The sequence below is a fragment of the Serinus canaria genome, chromosome 7 (assembly GCF_022539315.1).
Source record: "Serinus canaria isolate serCan28SL12 chromosome 7, serCan2020, whole genome shotgun sequence".
NCBI classification, from domain to species: domain Eukaryota; kingdom Metazoa; phylum Chordata; class Aves; order Passeriformes; family Fringillidae; genus Serinus; species Serinus canaria.
In genome coordinates this window covers 29,368,098-29,376,930 of record NC_066321.1, presented here as the reverse complement: position 1 = coordinate 29,376,930, position 8,833 = coordinate 29,368,098, and the positions used below count along the sequence as shown (strand labels likewise).

The window sequence follows — 8,833 nt, the reverse complement described above, 5'->3', positions numbered from 1 at the left end:
TAAATTATTGCTGTAATTATTGCTGTAATTACTGCAATATCGCAATTATTGCAGTAATCGTATGTCGAGGTGCTTGTAAAAAAAGCGTGCTGTTTTACAAAGTAAGTTACTACCGTAATAAATACATCAATTATTACATTAACCACATATTAATGTGCCCTGACAATATACAATAAAATTATAGCCGTATATTTATTCTTATATCAGCATCCTGATGATGATTTGTAATAATTGTCATAATAATTAACCAACTTATGAAACATTGACTCACGGTGAATCAAAGCTCCCGTAATTCCTTCCACCCCGTGCAACACCAGACGGGGTTTTGGGCTTTTTAAAAATAATAATGTAAATATTTTTATCTCCTCATTGTTTTTATTGGTATTATTACCGGGCTTTAAAAATAATTTAGCTGATGACTATTCTATTCTATTCTATTCTATTCTATTCTATTCTATTCTATTCTATTCTATTCTATTCTAATTTGTTTAGTTAGTAAAAAATCTGAAACAAGTGTGGTCTTGCATGGATGGAGGGAATGCCAGGAGCTTGGATTCCTTGCTTGGGATGTGGAGATTAGCTGGGCACTCTGGTTGTCCTGCCTGGGTTTTCCAGGCTTTCTTCAGTAAGAAAGAATCATAAGGTTCAGCGTGGCTGTTTTGGGGGAACAGTGATAAACTGGGTGTGGTGGCAGAGGCACTGTGTTCCCGAGCACCAAAAGGAGCTGTTTGGCATGAAGAAATACCAAGCTGTTTATTTAGAATAGAGCATAACTTTATCTGTTATCACCAGAGAAATTGTTGCAACATTCCATGATGGGCTTGGGTGTTTCATCCTGTGCTGATGTTTTCAGGCAGCCAATATCTACCCTCTGCATTTGCTTGGAAACAGGACTTCTTGCTGCAGCACAGATGTTTCCAATGTTTGGGTATACAGGACTCTGAAATTTGGGTGGCTGACATAAAACATTTTCTAATATTTGGCTGGTTATGCTTTATGATTTCCCTACATCCTGCAGGTTAAAAGCATCTATTTGGAGCCCAAATGGCCATGATTTCTGTCCTTTGTACACAGAAGAAAAGAAAAAAAGCATTTTGCCATGAGAAGGAATAAAACCTAATGACTGAAGAGCTATGCAAATGAGTTACCCATTTCAAATGCTGTGTGCTTGAGCCCCTGAATGTTCTGCAATGTTACCTTTTTCTGGTCCATGCTTTTTTTTCCTCCTCAGGCTGCAGCTTCTATTCTTCAAGTTGTGGGAGCTTGAAAAATGCAGTTGTGAGCGAGTTCACTTTGGAAAAAAAAATCACTGAGTCTGCCAGAGCTGTCCACAGGGGAAACTATGCTGAGACTGTAAACTATGCAGGCTGAGAGGGGAGTGGACATATTTTAAAGGCACGACCTAAACAAAACCCTTCTGTTTCCACGAGCTCTCCCTGGCAGCAGCACCTGATACGCCCTTCCCTAGGAAGGAGGTGTTTGTGTCTCCAGAGGGCTGCCAGTGCCAGCCCCTCTCACACAGCATCCTGCCCATCTCCCTTCCTCTCTCCCTCCCTTCATTTTGGCTGGGACCAGGAGCCGAGGCAAAGAGAAGGAATTTTTGCAGAGAGCAGTAAGCTTACCTGGCTCTGGCAGGGAGCAGCCTGTGTCCATGCCCAGCTGCATGTCTTTCCTGTGGCAAAATATCTTTTTAATTTTCCAAATTAATTTTTTTCTTCAGTTTTGCTGGGCTGTGGTGAAGCCCTGGCCTGGCTGTGGTCCCAGCTGCTGGCCAAGCCGGCTGCCCAGCCCATCTCTGGAGCCTGTCTCCTCCAGCCTTTTTGCATCATCCATCTGTACCTGGCACAGATGGATGATGGAGGAGAGAGCTGCCCTGTCTATGGAATCTAAAGAAACACTCTCCTGACTCCTGTTATGAGCCTTCTGCAAGTTTTTGTGTGTTTAAAACTCCCAGCCACATGTGCATCCTACAGAAAAGTTGTGACACCCCAGGGGAGCCAGCACCAAACCCAGTCTGGGTTCTGGTCGGTCCTCTGACCCAGCAAAGCCAAGCCAGGGAGAGCAGCCCTGATGGAGCTACAAGGGCCATGGACACCCATGGCAGAGGGTTCCTCAGGGTCCCCATGGCTTGGGAAGAGGTGCTGTGCTGTCCCTGTGCTCCCTTCCCAGAACTGCTGCTTGAGGCAGCGCTGTGGGAAAGGAGGGGTGATGGGAACACAGGAAAGATGGCCCCAAACTGGTACCTGTCCTATTCTGCTGCTAAATTCCAGCTGGGGGTTTTGACACCAGCTGTCAGCTCTGATTACCTGTCACTGTTGTAACTACACTGTCAGGCTGCTGGGCTGCCAGTGCTTGGAGGGACTGGAGAATTTTTGTGCAGGTTTGGGGTTTTTAATTTTGTCGATTAATTTGGCAGAGTAATGGAGGAGGTTTTTTGCCAAGTTTCAATATGGATTTTACTGGTGAGAAACTTTCTAGGGGAAAACATTTTACGTTTATTTAGAAAGAAGAAGCATTAAAGAGATTAAATTTATCAGGGTCACCCGATGTAAGTCAAGAGTTCTTTTCATGTAAAATCAATATGCGTGAATTATACGGACAAAAATTGGAGGTTAACTCACTCATTACTCACGTGGTGCTCAGGATAATAAATGTTTGATGCTGGAGCATTACTGATAATTTATTGGGCATGGAGTAATAGGTAAAACAAAATGACAGGAAAGGATGGAGAAGGGAATTAATAGGGGAGGGAAGAACGGCGGGGGCCATGCGGGTCATTGTCATCTTACTGAATTTCATGTCCAAGCTACCAGTGACTTTAAAGAGATGGTGTGAGGCCATCTGACTGCAAAGGTGAAGGGCTGGCTGATGGGAAGAGCTGTGGAAGGTGTGGGAGGAGAGCCCAGCATGGGAGGGCTGGTGCCTTGAGGGGCTGATGTCTGCCACGCTTGGACAGGGCAGAAAAAGGGATATGGATGGGACGTGGCTTGGGAAGAAGTGATCTACATCTCATGCACCAGAGCCAGCAGTGTCTGCACCCCAGCAAGGGCTGAAGACATGAAATCTGTTGTCTGCTGCTGAAGGGCTTCTCTGAGGGCTGGGTCACAGTGCCATTTCCCTCCTGTCAGCCTGCCCCATCTGTCACAGTGACACTTGTCACGCCGTTGGCACCTCTGCTGCCCAGCCAGGGCTGTTGGACACTGGTCAGAAGCTTCTGGGGAAACAGAGGCTGGACTGGCTGGTTTGTTAAATGTGTGTTGATTGAGTGAGGTTGATGTTATGCAGTGAGACTAACAATGCTGATGGGACTTATTCCAGTGGAAGACATTTCTCCTCTCAGCACCGGTTGCTTCTTCCAGGGACACAGCCCAGAGAAATTAGTCCATGAACCTCTAATGTTGCCTTTTGATGGTTTTTTTAAAGAAAGTAGTATGTCTGTTATGAGTCAGGCTCACTAGAAGCACTCTGAAAGCATTAGAGAAGAAACTTTGTGGGTTAGAGAAGCAGGGGCTGATGTCCTGCATTGTCTTTGGCACCGAGCAGCCGGTCTGGACCAGCACAACCCCCCCCAGCCTGCTGATGGATGCCAGCAACTGTGGTGGATTGTGGACCAGCTCTCCTCCAGCAGTAGTTACTAGCCCTTCCATTTTGGGAAGGTGTCAGTATCTCAGATGTGATATGGTGTTTTGTGTAGAGGAGCAAGCACTTGAGCTGGGGAGGGGAAACCTGTTACTGCTCCACAGCTCCTGAGGTGAGGGATTCAGCCCAGGAGACTGCATGCAGCCTGGCAAGTCCATGGGATATTTAGCATGAGGGGAGCAAGGGGAAGCCCAGCACCCATGCACAGGATGGATTGGGATCTGGCAGCATGTGGCCCTGGGGCTTCTGCTGGAAGAGAGGGAGCTTGGTGGAAGGGGGGCTGTAGGAGGAGGATGCAGCAGCATCCTCGGCACACTGGCACTGTGAGCCTTGGAGAAGCAGAGAGAGGCTGTGGGTGAGGCAGTGGCTGTAGGAGGCTCCAGGAGGACAGCACCCCTCCCTCAGCACCGTCCCTGGGGTGTGCAGGGGAGCAGGGCCCTCCCTGCAAGGGCTCTGTGTGTCCCATGGCCACCCAGCCTGCTCCCCACAGAGGGAACCCCAGTGCCTGGCTCCCAGCTGGTGCCTCTGTGCTCACAGAGTAACTGCATTTGGAGAGCCCATGGGTGGGAATGGGGAATTTGGAGAGTCTCTGCCAGGAGAAATTTTAATATTTGGGGAAAGAGAGAGATGTGGCTGTCTGACAGGAAATGTATCAGTGTAGAACAACATGAGACTGCAATTTTACTCTCCCGTGCAAATGGCATCTAGTAGAACTCAATATGCAATGAAGAAATCCACTTCCCCTTTATCGGCCAGACTAAATCATGTTGTGCACAGGAGACTTCCTTTTGCTGTGTGCCAAGTAGTAATGGTTCTATGCAGACTTGCAGACAAAGGAAAAAAATAAGCCACATAAAAATACCATATGTGCCAGGCAATTTTTTCTGTGTATTTCCTCAGACATTCAAGGAGCACAATAATAATCTGCATGTTTGGGTTTGGGTTTTTTTTTTTCCCTTTGAAAAGCAAATTAAGTTTTGTGAAGGGGGGGAAAAATAGTTTCCTTAGCTTCAGAGAACAGAGGATATTTCAGCTGCTCGGTTGGACTTTTCTGCAGCTCGGACAAAAGCGAGGTCAGGACAGCAGCAGTCACAAATGGAGCAGCATATGGCCGGTCAGCCCGGCCTGGCAGCGCATTGTGCTCCTCCAGCAGATATGTGGGGCACGGAGCAGGAGGAGCAGCACCACTAAAAAATGATGCAGAGGTGATATTAAAAGGATGTGAGAAATGGCAGGAGCTGCAGGTTGGGCTGTGATTACCTACAGGGGACAAGCTCTGCCTTTGGAGCAGAGCTCCAGCTCCGTCCTCCACACCTGCTCCCGCAGCCGAGCCTTTGTGGTGGCATCTGCAAGGTCACAGGGACCAGGCAGCCAGAGCTTCAGGGAAGGGGTTTTGTTGTCCCTGGTAAAAGCCCTTTCCAAGTGGAGGGTGGGCTTTTAGGAAGTGTGATTGAAATGCTCACCAATGTTTTAGCTTCCTTCAAAAAGGCTGTGTTCTTTCTGGAAGAAAATGCTGGTTGTTTTCCCCAGTTTCAGACAGAAGCTATATATGGAAACAGAGCTGCTTTTCCCTTTCACTTTTGGGTATTTCTGGAAAAAGGGGATGTAGTTTTCAGTGAAAGGCAGGATAACCTGTCTGCTTTTTCCTTCCCTCTTCAAAAAAAAGAGAGTAAAAACTAGAAAGCTTTTAATAACTTGAAGCTGAATACCCATGGATGCTTTCTTCTAGGATACTTTTTATTACAATATGTGCTCAGTGATTTATTGTCTTCTGAAATTTCTTGAGGAACATTTAAGAAATCAACCCTCTTGGAAAGGACAAGAATGGGCTCCTCCTGTGAAGACTGACAGTGTTCTTGTGTTTTTGTGGAGATTACTTGAGGTGATGCCTCGTCCTAATAGAGGGGAGATTTTCTAGCAGTAAATGAGGGATTATGATGTGTATTGTACTTGAGAGGTGTAGGCACACAGTTTGTGGTGGTTGGGAGTGTGGCTGTGGCCCAGCCCCATCCCCAGTGGGCACAGCTGTGAGCAGCAGGTGAGCAGCACTGACAGCAATGAGCCATGGAGTGCCCAGGGGCACTGAGCAACCACCACAGGGAACAGAGGGCACACAGGTGCCACGCATGAACAATCAGAGGTATTAAAGGCTGGGCTAAAGAACAAGAAGGGCAGATGCCTAAAGCCTTCTGAAGTTGTGTGGTGATACTCTGTATGGGCTGATGCCTGAAGCCTTCTGAGCAGGTATGGTGTTACTCTGGGTTGAAGCTTTCTGAAATTGTGTGATGGTACTCTGTGTATTGTGGCTGTTTCAGCTGTGGTATATGCTGTGACAAAAAAGGAATTGTGCCTTTATTGAGAATTTTTATTGTTGTTACAAAGCTGAAGAAACAGGCTTTCCTACTTTGCAATCAGGTTGTTTGGACTAGGATGATAATGAAATAACATTTAATGGAAGCAAGTAGGGCATTAATTATGTGAAAAGCATGTGAATTAAGATCTGTTTTCTGCAGATAATTGAGGAGACTTGAGTCACTTTGGCCTGCAGACACACCATCATTCACTTCCTTTGAATCTTTTATTTGAGATGAGCTATAATGGACTTGGAATCTAGAGAGTGTCTTTCCCTCATTGCTGAGGCATCTGTCATGTTGTGCCATGCTACTTCATGTTGCTCTGATGACATGGCAGAAGATAACAGCACCATGCAAAGCCGAGCGTGATAAATAGGACATGGCATGTCCAAAACAATACTTGCTTTTAGTAGATCACTTATCCTTTAAAAGCTAGTATTTAGGTTTGTCCTTAGATAATTCAATAGCTCCCATCTCTGGTAGGAGTGATGTCAACCTGAGTTACTGTTTGTGAGGAGCAGCCCTGATGGGACACGATGGCATGAAAAGGATGAAAGAGCAGCAGGCTCCGGGTGCACATCCCAGAGCTCATGGCTGAGTACCTGGTCAGGGCCAGGGTCACAGGGCTGGGCATGGCAGCAGTGTGAGGAAGAGTCAAACAGGATCTGTCACAGGCCAGCTGTCCTCCCTGGCAGCCTCTGCCCACTTGGTGTTTTAACTCACCCTTTAGCAGAGGTCACCAGTAGAGGGCTTGCATTAGGGCAGTGAAAGGAGGAGGAAAGAAAAAGCAACTCCCCAAAAATATGGAAAACTGTGTGAACTGGTTAAATGAGGAACTGAAATCAAATTATTAAAACCCAAAGCTGGATGTAAATCTTGCTCAGCCGGTTTGTCACTGCATTGGTGTGATCTGACAGGGCCCCAGGGAGAAGCCAGTTCAGCCCCCTGGGAGTGACAGGGTCAGAGAGCATCCAAAAGTCAAAAGTGGGGTGCATCCTGGACCTCCAGAGTAATTTCCTCTTCACAGAGGAATATTTTGAAAACTGCTTATTCTTATTTGTGAAAATCAGAAATCTAGGCTGCAAGAATCTGTGGCATTTGACAGCTTTTTTTCTCTTGTTCTCCCTCTCTCTCACCTGCACTCTCCCCTTGTTGGCTTTTATATGCCCTATGCATACTGCTGTCTGTTCTTGATAGTAATTATTTTCAGTGATTCAAAACACTTATTAACTTAGTTAAAAAAAAAAAAAAAAGGCACATTTTTCAGAGCCTCTGTTGAGGTTAGAAGAAGAAAAAGAAGGTTAAATCAGGTACTGAGCATCCACGGTGCACAGTATTAATAGCTTATTCATTACTTCACAGGCATTAAGCATTTTTATTCAGAAGTATTGAATAAGCAGCAAGTCATCTACATAGGAAACAGCTAAAATGTCAGGCTGCAAATTAGTTTGTTTAGGCAGCAAGCAGTGAGGGTTGCAGAGTTGCCCTCTCGTGTGCTGTCGTGCTCTGGGTCACAGGCGGTGACCCTGCCTTCAAATCACAGCCATGAGCTGGCTGAACCTGGTTTTTAACCCGGGCACAGTTCACCAGGAGTTATTTGCATGTGCTGGCTGCAGGACTGAGCCCTGCTCGGGGTTTCACATGGCTGCTGGCTGGTGCCCTGCACAGCCTGTGACCCACCCCAGAGCTGTGACCCTCCTCCTCTGCCATCCCAGAGAATCTCCCCTTGCCCTGCTGCTGCAGCCCTCAAATGGGTGCATGTATAGCCTGGTTGTATTTTAGCTCATGGATCTTTCACTGCTGAAGCCTGACTCTGTCCACAGGCTCCTGGCTGTCTTGCCAGGCTTTCTGGAGATCTCTCAGACAATTCAGGGTTGCAGCCACATAAAGGTTACTCTCTCCTGCTGTGAGAAAGGATGGTGAAGAGTGCACTGGGTGCACTCTGCTACTCTTGATGTTTTGCCAAGATCCATTTTGTGTTGCAGTGTCAAATGTGTTTGAGCAAGCTCGTGGGAGAGCGTTCTGCTCCCCGGGTGGCAGGGAAGCTGGTAGGGTAGCCAGTCTTCCAGGCTGGCCTCTTGCTGTGCATCAAATCAGCCCTGAGATCTCTGTTTAGGCTGCCAAGGCAAAGATCAATTAGTGCCTGCCATGCAGGGTACCCTGAGGAGCAGCCCAGTGCCCCCCACACCAGTCTGGAGCTGCAGAGTGCTTCCTGTGTGCCACCAAGGAGCTACCAAAGCCATGACCTTGTCCCCAGGATGCAGCTGAGATGGATGTGAAGCCGTGACCCAGATGTGTAGGACTCTGTCCCATAACTAGTCCTCCAAACCAAGCAGCTGCTGGGCCGTTGCTTTTCACCTGGCTCTCACCCTGATCTCATGCTCACATGGTGCTGCTTGAATCATTTCACTAAAAATTCCCCGGGTGACGCATAAATCCGTGGCAACCGTACCTGTCCCTGTCTGCACAGTGCCAGCTGCAGGCAGGTCCCACAGCTCCCCTCCTCACCTCTTCTGCTCTTCATCACTTAGGAAGGGAGGACAGGGAGAGCTTGGGGATTTAGGGCACAGGAGGAGTACATGGGGATCTCACATGCCTGAGGGATTTCCTCAGTATAGGATTTTGATTTTTGGTAGTGCGGATCTATTGTAAAGGGACCTCATCCCTCAAACAAAACCAACCCAAAACAAACACCAAAGTGTTTTTCCTCTCTGAATCTTCTGACAGAATTGCAGATTGCTGAAGGAAGGGTTGCGAAAAATCAATCTTCATTTGGGAAGGGCTTTTTCTCCTAGCATGCTTTCTCTACAGAATCTCCCTTTCCAGATACTTCATTGCTT

The 8,833-nt window shown here is 47.2% G+C and overlaps 1 long non-coding RNA gene across 1 annotated transcript in view; it reads left to right on the top strand.

Annotated features, from left to right (window-relative positions):
- Positions 1 to 8,833, top strand: part of LOC127059824 (uncharacterized) — a 73,617-nt gene that overhangs the window by 38,932 nt on the left and 25,852 nt on the right. The gene's annotated exons all lie outside the window — the stretch shown is intronic.